Here is a 14,626-nt window from a genome sequence, read left to right as displayed (position 1 = left end):
CAGCAAAATGCCTGCCAAAAAGGTGACAGGACTTCAGACTACATGAAGTAAGAAGCTAACTACCTGAGTGGTGTGTCAACCACAATCCAATGCCCAAGCAAGAGCTAAAGCAAGCAAGCAACTAAGGTACCTGTACAAAGACTAAATAGTTAGTACTTCAGTCATAAACCCAGAAAATAAGCAGTGAAACCCTCTAACAGTTACACAATTCAATCCATAAGTGCCTTGGCACTCAAATGAGCTCATGAGCTCACCACATCACTTAAAAACCTACAAAACAAACATAAGTCAGAACTCAATTCATTTTGTATCTCACAAAGTGAGAACAAATCCCACCATCAATGATAAGTGTCCAAACCGGAAACAAAAGACCAAGTTAGTTCATGTACAAAACCCTAGTACAAAGACAAGATTCAAAACCTAATCAAATAACCAAACCAGAACCCAATCTTTTACACATTACACCTTCCAACACTCCATTCAATGTCCTCAAAAGGACCAGCATCAAATCAATAATCAAATGCCTCAAATTGCCTATGCCATGCAATGACCAAAAATATGCACAAAATGAACTTCCAACTTAGAAAATTCATATCAAATCAGAAATGCAAGCAATGACTTTGAGACTTTTTATATACGTTTCTCATGCCATGAATGTTCAACATGCAAAAAATCAAATCCAGAATGATGCAAATGCTATGTGAACAAAAATGCACCAATTCAATGTCAAAAATGTGACACAAATTGTCACATTTTTCTCTATGTGTCAAAAGTGATGATAACATGTGAGAAAAATTCCAAACCAGTGACCAAAAATTCACATCATATATGAATGTCATGTATACAAAAACTTGTATCAGAAAGCTCAAAATGAGAATTTCACAATGCATTGAATGCAATAGGTCAAATTGGCACAACATCAATTCCAAAATTCACAAATAAAAATCCAGACATCAACATTTCTTGAAACCAGCATAAAAAAAAAGTAGACATCCATACAAAACCATGAAAAAAAATTGGAACTCATTTGGATCATTTTTGCATTTTTTATGAATTAATCAAAACAAGCAAAGTAACTGAAATATAATATAAAAATGGAGGGAAATGAATTTATTTGAAATAAACCAGAAAAATCCAGAACCAATGGATCTGGCGCACTCATCAATCCAACACTCCACGCTCAAGCAGTGAAACGCACCGTTTCACTTAAACCAATCAGCATGCCACTTAATGCTTCAACGCACGCGTGGCTCTAGTCAAAGGAATCACATCCAATCAATCTCACACGCAACAGCACATATGGCATACACGCAAGCAAAACCCTAGCAACATACAGACGCCGGAGCTACAGCTCCGGTCGTCTTCTCCGGCAAGCCTCACGATGGCGCCACTCAAATTTTTTCCAGAATTTCACAAGGCCGGTACCATTTAACTCAGTTTTCAACGTAGATTCCAAATATCACATCAATTCAACCTAATTCTTCCTAGATTTTTCAGATCGAAGGGAAACATTTTTGAGATCCAAACTTTCAGTCAACATAACATCCTCAAATCTCAGCCAAACTCAATTTTAATCATATGTACATGCTCTACTCATCAAGATCTACACATCTATAACTTAAAATCACCAAAAGGAGAGATCGAAATTGAAGTCACCTTGAAATGGAGGTTGTTGTACACGCGTTCTCACAGGCTCAAAAGCTCCAGATCTACTCCTATGCACCTCCTTGGAAGCTTTAAGCAAAAATGAACGGTTGAATCCTCTTGAATCCACTTCAATTTCCAAATTCGATCCACTTGATAATGCTCTTGAACTGCATGATTTCTGGCTGAATTGCTCCAAACAATCAATGATTCTTGATCAGTGAAGGATGATGATCAAGAATATGTAAAGATCTTTGAGCTTTGTGTGAAGAAAATGAGAATTGGAAGTGAGAGAAAATTGAGAGAGTTTCTTGAATTTTGATCTGAAATGTTCTGTTATGGCAGTTACAATTAGGGTTTCTGTTTTTATATCCCTTACTAAGGACAATGCTAATCCTTTTTTCCATTGATTAATCATGATTAGTGAGATATGAAGCAAATTGCAAAAATGCAAATTGAGCTCACATGCCCATAATCCACGTGCACATCCTCATGTTAAGCTTCCAATTCACTTATGGACATCCAAGGGTTATGATTTGAGTATTAATTTGCTTGCATCTTAAGCCAAAAATGAATGATGGAGATTTTCTTTATTTTGCACATGTGTGAAATAATGAACATACAAGCCTCTCCCATGCATGGCAATGGCTTATTTTCACTCAAATATGGTCTATGGAGCATGCTGAATTGAAGCCTTGCCTTAATTCTTTGTGAATTTTGATTTTTAGCATGATACCATCCTTTGAACCAATGTGAAATAATGTGATCTTTGACCATAATTCCTTGAAGCTTAGCTTGCACAATTGAGTCAAATGATGTCAATTTGAGATGCCTTGAACATGAGAAGCATTTTGCAAAAAGAATGAACCAATTTGGAGCACTATATCAAAAGTTATGCCATTTTGAATTTCCATGCATACTTTGTGATCAAATGACCATAACTCCTCAACCACTCATCATATGGACATGAATTAGGACTTTTTGGAAAGGGGAGACAAAGATCTTCAACTTTCATGTTCACCAAAAATCCATTTGAACCTTCTTTGATATTTAAAAGTCAAGTTGAAGGTGAACCAAAAACTTGCCAAATTTGGAAACTTTGAATTACAGGTCACTTTCCATTTTTAGTAACTTTTGCCATGACCTTTGAATCTTCAAGATGAATGTTTAAAATGATGAATAGACCCCATTTGAACATGATTGAGGTGTCTCAACTCATTTCCCCACCTCATAGCCCTCAGTTGACTGCACAATTGACTTTTTGGTCCTCAAATGACCTTGAAATGCCTTGATGATGATAGAACCATGATGATGATAATATATCCTTGCAGATAAGATGATGCTCAAGACCTTTGAAGAATCAAGAAACCCTCACTGAAGCCCATACCCTCAGATGGTTGATGATCAATTCATAGAGACCCTAAGGCTTGAATCACCTAACTTCCCCATCTTTTGAAAAGACGTTGGAGGATAACCCTCCCATTTTCATATGAGATGCAAAATGCAATGCCTAATGTCCTAAAACATGAAATGCAATGACCCAAACTAGTCTCAAGAAGAGGAGGGAAAATTTTGAGGTGTTAAAGTTCTAACCTCAATAACACAATGATGAAGGAGTTGTGCAAGAACTTCAACAGTCAACATCACAACTCTTCCCCTTATCATCCTAAGATGAACGGTGTTGTTGAGGCAGCAAATAAGAACATAAAGAAGATTGTGCAGAAGATGGTCGTTACATACAGAGATTGGCATGAGATGTTACCCTTCACCTTGCATGGGTATCGTACTTCAGTACGTACATCGACCGGGGCAACCCCTTATTCCTTTGTGTATGGTATGGAAGCAATCCTACCTGTTGAAGTGGAGATTCCTTCTCTAAGAGTCCTGTTGGATGTCAAGTTAGACGAAGCTGAATGGATTCAGATAAGGTTCAATGAGTTGAGTCTTATCGAAGAGAAACGAATGGCAGCCATTTGTCATGGACAATTGTCTCAGAGTCGGATGAAGAGAGCCTTTGATCAGAAAGTGCGTCCTCGGTGCTTCCAAGTCGGAGATTTGGTGTTGAAAAGGATCCTTCCTCCTCAGACAGATCACAGGGGCAAGTGGACTCCTAACTATGATGGATCGTATATTGTGACTAAGGTTTTTGATGGTGGAGCCTTAATGCTTGCAACTATGGATGGTGAAAACTTCACTTCCCCTGTGAACTCAGACGCAGTTAAAAAATACTTCGCATAAAATAGACCCGCTGGAAGATGAAAAGAATAGTCCAGGCAAAAAAATGGGCATCTCGGCGAACCAAGAAAATGAAAAAGGTTCGGGCAAAAGTTAAGGATTAAAAAATGAAAAGATTGTACACCCGGTAAGTTGAAAACCTGAAAGGGCAACTTATGCAAAAATGGGTATCCCGGTGGATTGAAAACCCGAAAGGGCGATCCAGGCAAAAGTTAGGGATTAAGCGAATGGCTGCGTTCTGAGTAGTTCGAAATATCATCTCGTGTCGATAACCGGAAACTTCCGAAGGATAGGAAACAATCCAATCACCTTTTTCGGAAAGCTGATCATCTGGAGGATCTTGAAGACGAGCGAATCATAGCAGAATTGGAACCCGATAGAAATCCATTTCACATTGCCATTAGATTAATTTATGTTTTTATATGTTGTGCAATTACCTCTTTCCAGGGATTGCTTCCTGATGTAAATACCTATTCAGAGGCCACTCAATCAATAAAATCATGTTATTCAGTACATCTCTGTGTTCATTTTCATTTTACTGTTTTGTTTGCAAAAATGACGTCCGAATTTTTGATAAACATTGCATCATGAAACATAAGAGCTTTACAGGTATGTGCTTAATAAACATTGAAAATTGCTGTAAATTTTAAGTACTTTGGATCGTCTATTCAGAACAGGTACACTCGGGGCATTTCCTTAAGGTCCCCATCAAATGATCGCGGATGTTTTTCCTCAACAGTTGGAATTTGGTATCTTATCCCTGCAGAGCTGGTCCGAGCGTTGGATTCTTCAATTCCCAGCAAGCTCTCATTGTTGTACTTCCCCAAGCATTTGTTTCAGATTACACATTCACCAGTAGAGTTGACAGTGTCTGACTGTATATCCCCAGCGGAGTTGACCGTGTCTGACTATATATCCCCAGCGGAGTTGACAGTGCCAGACTGTATCTTCCCAGCAGAAGCGGCTGCTCCTCAGAGTTCGATGCCAGATCGATGATCTCGACGCTAGACCCATGGTCTCTTTCTTGAAGCAGAATCTCGGTACCGTATCGGTGTTTGCTTCCTCTGCTGAGTCGTCTCTCTCGCAGATTATGATTACCAGAACCACTGTCGCTTTCCTCGACAACAAGTTTTCAGTGTCATTCTCTCCCCAGTCAGAGCCTCGGTATTTTGTTATTTGCCAGAACACCGTGTGGCGGGTCATTTCCGCACAGAGTTCTTTGTGCTGTGCATCTCCAACAGCCTTGCCAGGGTCCAGAAGATGGTGATCATTTCCCCAGTAGAATTCCTTGCATGTAGAATCATATTGCATTGCATCCTCCCAAATTGCGTAGCATTTCCATTTTCATGGAGCATTACGCCATTGAAAAATTCAAACATACACATGTAAAGCATAAGGCATTCTCAGTATCCCAAGTGATAAGCCAGAAGTTGTTTCCAGTACTCAGACTGAAGATTGTTCATGACTTATCTTTATTATTCCCAACAGGGGTCGTTGGCCCACGCGCCGCCTCAATTATCATTTTCCCTATTTCTGCCGATGCTGACAGACATGAAAGTTTCTGGTATTCAGACCGAAGTGGCATTCAGGCCAGTTTTCCGATGTTCAAATCGAAGAAGTTTCCGACGTTCAGGTCGACGCAACTTGTGGAATTCAGGCCAAGTTTCTGGTATTCAGACCGAAGTGGCATTCAAGCCAGTTTTCCGATGTTCAGATCGAAGAAGTTTCCGACATTCAGGTCGATGCAACTTGTGGCATTCAAGCCAAGTTTTCGGTATTCAGATCGAAGTGGCATTCAGGCCAGTTTTCCGATGTTCAGATCGAAGTGGCACACAGGCCAGTTTCCCGGTGTTCAGATCGATGTTTGATAATCTAATATCTTATGATGTTCAGATCAAAGAAGTTTCCGACATTCAGGTCGATGCAACTTGTGGAATTCAGGCCAGTTTCCGGTATTCAGACCGAAGTGGCATTCAGGCCAGTTTCCCGGTGTTTAGATCGATGTTTGATAATCAAGTATCGTCCGATGCTCAGATCGAAGTCATTTCTAGTATTCAGATTGATGAGCGGCATTCAGGCCATGGTTATTTCTGTGTTACCATTTATTTTGGTATTTAGGCTAACATTCCTTGTTTCGGTGTTCAGACCGACTCTCACCGTACCAGACGGATTCTTTTTCAAGACCACCTCTTAGTCGATTCTGACAGGCATTGTTACTTCATTTTTTCACTTCATTGTAAATTTTCGGGCTTTTATCGTATTCAATCACTTGATACCTCAAACGTGCGAAAGTCGTTGCTATCTTTCTTTCGGGTTTCCAGTTGATTGAATAGGGGCAGCTGTAATACCCCAAAATTTACCCTTCATTTTTCCTTGAAGTATGGGATTATGTTTTACACTTCATTAGCATCATATTAGCTCATACTCATTGCATACTGCATTAGTGACATGGAGATCAGGTTTTGATCGATCACTCCTTAATAGAAGGAGCCCACACAAAGCAAGATTGAGAATTGGACTTAATTTTCTAAGTATACAAGTCTCAAGGGTCTCAGGGGGGTCCAAGTATCTTATTATGGTCCTCAGTTCATCAGTGAAGGATTCAAAGCTATCAGAGTGTTCATCTGGATTCAATCAGAAATTAGGGTTTCATGGCTACCTGCAACAGCCAATGTTTGGTTGGAAGTAGAGGAGCTCATCCATGTCATGATTAGAGAGGCATCTTGGCCTAGGAAGATTCACAATTATCTCAGGAAGATCCATTGGCAATCAGTGCAATCAGTTCCTGATCAATTTTGCCCTAAAACTAGGGTTTGGTATAAAATCAGTTTATTTTTTATTCTTTGGGTGAAACTCTTTTCCATGGCCCTCCATATGTCCACAAGGGTCTACATACAAAAAATCAACTCTTTATTTGAGCTAGAAGTGCTTCAATTGATCAATGGAATCGGGAATCAAACAGTTTGGGAAAAGTCAACTGTGGGGCCAGAAAAGTCAACTCCTGACATTTTGAGAGTGGAATCTCAAAATCCATGCCTAGGGGATCCTACATGTAAAATTTGATCAAGGTTGGATCATGGATTCATCATTTAATCAGGAATTGGAAAAGTTACTTAATTTGGAAATGGTTGACTTTCCATTTAGGGCAAGTTTTCATGATTGTTGCACTCACTTTAAGCCCATGTTGCATCAAGATAAAAGCTCCATTTGAAAATTTCTCCAACATGAAAGTTGATCCTCTTGTTCTAAGATTTCTAGATATATAAAGTTTGCTCCATTTGGATTAGAATTGAGAAAGTTATGCTTAGTCAAAGTGAGACATTTTTTTAGGACACTTAGAAAAATTTCTAAGTCCAAAATCTTCAAAATTTGTCAAAACTTCTTGGCCAGTTTTCTTGCACTTCAAGGTATTCTTTGAAAATACTTTCTTCACAACAATTGTACCTTGCCATGTCCTCTTTCACATCCTTTTGGAATCATCTCATTTGGATCCATGGTTTGAGAGATACATTCATTTAAAGTGGGCACCATGACTTGACTTTCTAGGCAGATTTTGGGCCTAGCTGGCCCAATCAAATTTTCTAAGCATGCTGCACAAACCAGTCACGTTTTTTACCTCTTTTGGCTATGCATTGGACATCCATTCACTTAATTTTGGCCCAAAATAACAACATTTTACACCTCACTTCACACTTTTAAACTTATGGATAAATCACTTATTAAAAAGCCCATGAGAACACCTAATCCACCCTATTTAACAAGCTGAAACCCTAACCCTAAAGGAGCATTGGAATTTCGTGGCAAGGAGGCAAATCTTCATCACATATCAAATTCTTCCACTTCTATTTTCCATTAGGTAATCACCTCTTCCATGACCATGTTTTGATATATCTACGCTTGCTTAGCATGTTCATCACCATTAAACCTTCCATTTTCATATTTCTTTTTCTTATTTAAAATATTTTCTTCGTCCATAAAATTACCCAAAAATATTTTTCACTTTTCTTAGCGTTTTATTTAATTTTATATAATTTTTATTTTCGTATTTTTTTAATATTAATATTTTATTTTAATTATTTATTCTAAATGCTCCATTTTAATACACTTTTTTTTATTGATTTTATTTTTATGACTTAAAATTATTGTTAACATTTGATTTTTGGGATGAAGGTTGACCACTGTCTCATGGTCAACCTGACCTTTTCTTGGAATTTTATTTCACATTTTCAATTTATTTGGAATTTATTTTTGACCTAGTTTGGTTAGTTGACTTTTAATTTAACTTCTGTTTCATTTTAATCAATTTACGTACCAATTTTCGTTATTTTTAAAATATTTTTGGGGGATGATGATGTCCTGACCCCACATCATTTAGTTTAATTTTGCATAATTTTCTTGATTGATTTACTATTTATTCTTGATTTATTTCTAACCTAGTCCCATTAATTGACTTTTGGTTTGACCTCTGTTTTATTTTAATTAATTTATGTACCAATTTTTGTTATTTTTAAAATCTTTTTGGGGGATGATGATGTCTTGACCCCACCTTATTTATTTTAATTTTTCATAATTTTCTTGATTGATTTACTATTTATTCTTGATTTATTTCTAACCTAGTCTCATTAATTGACTTTTGGTTTGACCTCTGTTTTATTTTAATTAATTTATGTACCAATTTTTGTTATTTTTAAAATCTTTTTACGGGATGACGATGTCCTGAGCCCACTTCATTTAGTTTAATTTTTCATAATTTTCTTGATTAATTTTCTATTTATTTGTTATTTTTTAAGTTGACTTGAATTTACAGTTGACTTCTTTATGATCGATGTTTGACTTATGGATTGCTTATGGCAATTGAAGAGATCTTTTGATCCTCCCTCATTCATCTCATGTGCCATGTATTATAGGCGTTTTACCTTGATTTTATTTGGTCCTTATCTCATTTCCTGATTAAATTATTCAGTGGACCCTTCGTGTGCATATTTTCATCTGTTTGATTCATCTATTATCTTTTATACTTATTTCTCTCATTCATGCTTTCTATTGCTTGATTATTTAACATGTTCATACTCCCATGCATTGTTTAAATGCTCCGTTATTTGATTCTTTGGTTTGATTATATATTGTTTATTTATCCGATCTGATTGATAACTGTTGCCTACTTGTATGATGAATGAGGCATATATTCTTATTGTTTGTTTGCCATGAACAATCCCCATTCATAACAAATGTACCCCTCTCCCATAAAGTGTATAATATATTTTTCTTTATTTCTTTAGTCATCTGTTAATACAAGAATTAAAACGAACATCCGATAACCATTTCAAAATAAGATCAAAAGCTCGATCCAACGTCGAGTAATCATTTTCAAAACTTAACAGAACCGGCACGCATTCATCCATCCTCTTGTAAGTCGATTGCCTCAAGCATCGCCATCTACCTGTAAGTCGATTGCCTCCGGCATCGCCATCTACCCTTATCCGTAACTCCTCTCCGCGCTCCATCCGTCGACTCTTGTTCCGTTTAGGTAGCACCCATTAAGTAGAAGCCTTTGTATGATAACATAGGTAGAATTCCCCTATTCTTTGCATGCTAACATTAGGTAGATGTTCCCCTTTGTAAATCCTAACACATAGGTCCATATTGCATGACAACTCTAGAGCAGAGCTTCCCCACTTTTAGACCTTCCGTGCATCTCCGATCTTGTGGCATGTCAGTCTGTTCTATTGCAAAGAGGTAACTGCCTAAGACTCGATTCAGCGAGCTGCGACACCTACTGCTAAGATGTTGAACACACTGCCCACCCTCCTTTGACACAGTCGGTGTCCTCTTTTGTAAGTCCATGTTCAGATGGAAATCCTTAACCCCTAGTTAGCCGAACTACGTTTTGCTCTGATTCTCATTCCAGATGAGATACGTAGGCATAATACGCGACGTCTTACCGAGCACACTTCTCTTTAAACCATAGGTAGCCGAGCTACGAAGACTCTGATTCTCATACTCGGATGAGATACGTAGGCAGTGGATGCGACATCCTTGCGAGTTATTTTCTTTTAACCTTCCTTTTAGTAAATAGTACTTTAGATATACCTACACCCTTTAGACTAGAACAACACTTATGAAAAGGGCTCCCTAGGAGTACCTAGGATGTTTTGGGTGCTTAAAACCTTCCCATTGCATAACCAACCCCCTTACTCAGATCTCTGACATTTTTACTAGTTTTTGATTCGATAAAACTTTTAGGTTTTTGTTCGCTTTCTAACCATTCCTTTGGATAAATAGAAGTGCGGTGGCGACTCGACTTGTATGGTTTACCTTAGATTTAGTCAATATCTCTAATGGTAACGAATACCCCGCTACAGAATGAAATAAGACTCAGATTAAATGGATCATGAGACTATGAGGTCAATGAAACATGAATGCAAACATGCCTTGAATCAATCATATAACACCATGAATTAGGGTTTACTAGGTCAAAGTTCAAAGTTATGTATCAATCAAGAATATCAAGCCATGTGAGAAGTCAACTCAAGTGGCGCATCGATGCCATAAACCATAACTAGGGTTTCAACCTCAATACAAACCATAGGGTTCACAAACCTCAAAGCCAAGGACTAGGGTTTTGATGAACTGCAGATCAGAAAGCCAAACCAGCAAAGCATCTGAATACCAACTATCCCTGATTAGGATTTCAAATAAAGCCCAAAGCTCCACAGGCGACACCTCAAACCATGGACCCATAACTAGGGTTCAGAAGTCAGGTTAATTACACAGAAGGTCCAACACAAGATCCCATAGGAGCAAAGTCAAGAACTAGGGTTTCATCCCATAAGGTGTGCAATACAACAATCTTCAAGCAAATCCCTTGTTCTTACCAACCATAAACCTTGAATCTACGATGCCTGTTAGCAAGTGTTAATTATGAATGAATGATGCACATGAATTAAATATGAATGAGTCTCAAGCCATAAGTCAGATGAGAAGCGAAAATGGAGGGAAAATTTTGGGGTACAACAATTGCCCCTGTTTAATCTTCTTCAACCTGAATACAAGAATTGCGGAAGCTTTTTAGGTATTCAAGGTAGAAGAGGATTAAATACTAACATATCCAAAAAAAATCCCGTTGGGAATAGATGTAATGTGATGAGAGCCAAGCTAAGGTTAGGATTTGGGTTAGTCAATAAAACTGGATTTTTGGCTTTTTTTTCATTTGCACGGTTTCATGTTATGCTTTATGAATGGTATGCATGAGTGAAACTATGTGGTTTATGCACGATGTTGATTTATGCAATGGTTAAGCCATATGCTCATATAGATGGCGGTGAGAATTTTGGGCTAGGATAATGGTCATACGGACATGATTCTCCAACACCTATTTCAGGCTCAATAGTTGTTCTAACACCTCTGAATTATGTCTGAAACATGGAGAGAGTTTGTACTCGTGTAGCTTGCCTCAGCCCCAATATACTGGGTATCTGCACTAATTACCCCAACTACGAGTTATGTAGTAGTCTCAACATCTGAATATTTCAAATTGGCTTGCCCTGGCGTCTTGAAACTGTATCCTCTTGATTGACCATCTTAAGAGTTATTGACTTCTCCTGCTCTTGAAGTGGCCTTCCCGAATATGAGCTTTGAAATAAACTTTTCCCCCATCCGGTTGATTCAAAGAGATTTGTAGAATCTCGACGTGGTTTCCCCAGATTGATTGACTCTTGAAGAGCTATGAGCTATGGGGTATCAAGAACTTGTTCGACCTTACCAATATGTAACCTTCTTAGATGTTAAATGATTACTCGTATGTAAATTTCTTATTTTGAAAATGATAATTGTAATGTCATGATCATGCCAGTTTTGAAAACTCAAGTGTGTTCACTGAGATTATGACATCTAGTGGACGAATCACTGATTAGAATGCCATATCAACATTAATACAGATGATAAGAAAATCTTTAGGAGTCAGCTTAACGCGATCTTACCATAGTATGCTTTCGAAATAAACCATATTTCAATTAGGTCTTTTAAGGGTTGTAACGTGGTATGGTTCACGGTTTTTGAAAGAAAGAATATAAGGCTCAAAACCTAATCTAACCCGCCCATTCTTCGTGATGTTCTTCATCCCTACGTTAAGTTAGCTTACAACAAGCGTCCATCTTTCAGAAAAGGATTTTGGGTATTGCCAAAAATGGTTAAGGAAACCCAACGGGAGTTTGGAGCGACAGTCACTCGCTTTTTTCTTTCGTTTGCAGTCATAGAGATTTTCTCTTGCTGAGGATTTTATTATTGATCCTCTTGTTCTTTTGTTTTGTTTACCTTTATTTTTGCCTGGGCTGATCCTTTAGGTCTGCAGCCCACCGGGATGCCCTAACTTTTGCCTATGTCAATCTCGTTTTCAAGCTTCTGACTTAGAGGGCTTTTGATTTTATTTTGATTTTTCTTATTTCTCAATCTTTTCTTTTTGTACTAGAGCAAACCCTATGACATTGCTTTCTTGATTTGTTGCAAGGTTCGTGACCATCGCACTCCTTTTGTGGGTAAGGGTTAACCATTCTGGATTTGTTATTCCATCCTCTTTAGAGGGATATGATATGATTGATCACTTGATGGGATATTCTCCTTCTGAAATTTGAATTCAAGTTCAAACTAACTGAAGAATACCCTGCCTCGGTTTGAACGTGAGGGTTTTATGTGTTAAAGAAAGAAACTCCTACTTCAAGGCCCAAAGGGGTTGACTTAGGGATTGCCTTCCTTATATCTATGGTGTTTAGGGATTTGAACAATGCCTTACATCACCAGCGCAGTCTTATTCAAAAGCATACATGCAACGATCTTGTGTATTTTAATTGCATCATTCTCTTTTGATTTTAGTTTGACAAATAGTTTGATACTGATAAATAAAATATGAGTGAAGATGAATGGATTTAAGCAAAACATGCACGTTTATTTCATTATGATCATTATTCAAAAACAAACAAGTTCACAATTTAATGATACATTGAGATACAAGAAAATTTACAAATGAAAAGATTGAAAAACATCATGATTGTTGGCGTGATTGGTCTCATTATTCTTCTGTAGATGCAACCTCAGCTCTGAGCATTCTTCATTAATGACTGCACTCACCCTCCTCAATCTTGACATTAGGCACTTCACCAAAGAATGACAAGATATTCTGATCAATAAGTTCTTGTACCCTGGTTTTGAACAGTCCGCAATCCTCGGTAGCATGTCCTACGTATCCGGCATGGAACACATGAGAAACCTTAGGATTATGCTTCGGGCCATATGGAAAAACAACAGATGGTATTCCCTTCGGCATAATAAGTCCTTGATGGACGAGATAAGACAACAACTAAGTATATGTCATAGGGATCTGATCACCAGCCTCTGCCCTTGATGGTTACGTGTCACAATTTGTTGACTTTTCAGAATTTGAGCCGGAGGCAGCTTCTGATACTGAGATGTAACACTACGTGGGTATGAGTAGCATGGCATATGCGACTGAGAATGAATCTGTGGAATAACCATTGGTTGGAACATTTGAGCATAATGCACCAAGCCAGGATTGACTATCTAATGAGAAGTCCGACCATGATGAACTCCAAATGGGACGTAGGATGCCCCATCATAGGCGTACTGAGGTGAAACAACCGTAGAAGATGATGCCCCAGGATAGGCCAACAGAATTCCAAGGTGGTATCCTTGATTAGGATACTACATAACAGGTTGGACCACAGGTGGATGAACTTGCACATGAATTGGAGGACCCTTGTATTCAAACCTCTTTTCAATTGGCGCCTCAGCAGTTATAGGTGTAAAGCTCAACAACTTTTGATTAATGATCTTTTGAACTTTAGACTTGAGAAGATGACACGTTTTTGTAGAGTTCCCTACGTATCCAGTATGGTATCCACACGTAGCATGAGGGTCATGCTTACGGCTGTAGGGAAACTTAGCAGGTTTGGTTTGTTTAGGCACAATTGCCCCGTCATTAACCAGTATAGGTAGCAGGTGTGTGTAACTCATTGGAATTGGATCATAGCAAGGACGTCTCCTTTCTTGATCATTGTTCTTCTGACTGATTTACTTCTACTTCAATTTCTAGTTGCTTTGAGCAGACCTATGATGTGGTAGCAAACACTACTCTTGTGGAAGAAGTGGCATAATGCCTACATCCACCTTTTGTTTGTTATCTTTCTTCAGACTGTCTTTAGCTTTCTCATCAATCACAAATTGATTTGCGCAGTTTGTTGTCATGCTATCCAATAATAGCCCCAAAACCATGTCAGCTTTGTCAATGCTCTTAGTCTTTTCCATGATCCTTCAATGATTGGTGTCGACAAATTGTTGTCTTTCTGACGAAGGAACGGATAGGGTGAGTTTTCTGGTTAACATGCATGAAATGCAAATGAATGAATGCATATGTTGGGGATGAATGCAAATAATTATACAACATCCATAGATTCAAAGCATTGATAGTATAGTAACCCAAGTTCCAAGCTCCAATCATATGTACAACAATGCAATAACATAGGTTAACAACACCAATAATCTGTATATACAACCTGATGCAGGATCAAAAGTTCGATTTCCATGAGGATAAGGTATGTAGAGTCTATGGTTTCCTACAGAAAAATCTCATATCCCCCTCACAGGTAGGTTATAATTTTCAAAAGGTAGTCCCTATAAGGTCTCCCACAGTCTTTGATTCGACATGAAAATACCCTGCCGTAGTGAATGCTCAAAG

Source organism: Lathyrus oleraceus, chromosome 4, assembly GCF_024323335.1.
Source record: "Lathyrus oleraceus cultivar Zhongwan6 chromosome 4, CAAS_Psat_ZW6_1.0, whole genome shotgun sequence".
NCBI classification, from domain to species: domain Eukaryota; kingdom Viridiplantae; phylum Streptophyta; class Magnoliopsida; order Fabales; family Fabaceae; genus Lathyrus; species Lathyrus oleraceus.
The sequence above is the reverse complement of the archived record's forward strand: the minus strand, read 5'-3'. Positions refer to the sequence as shown.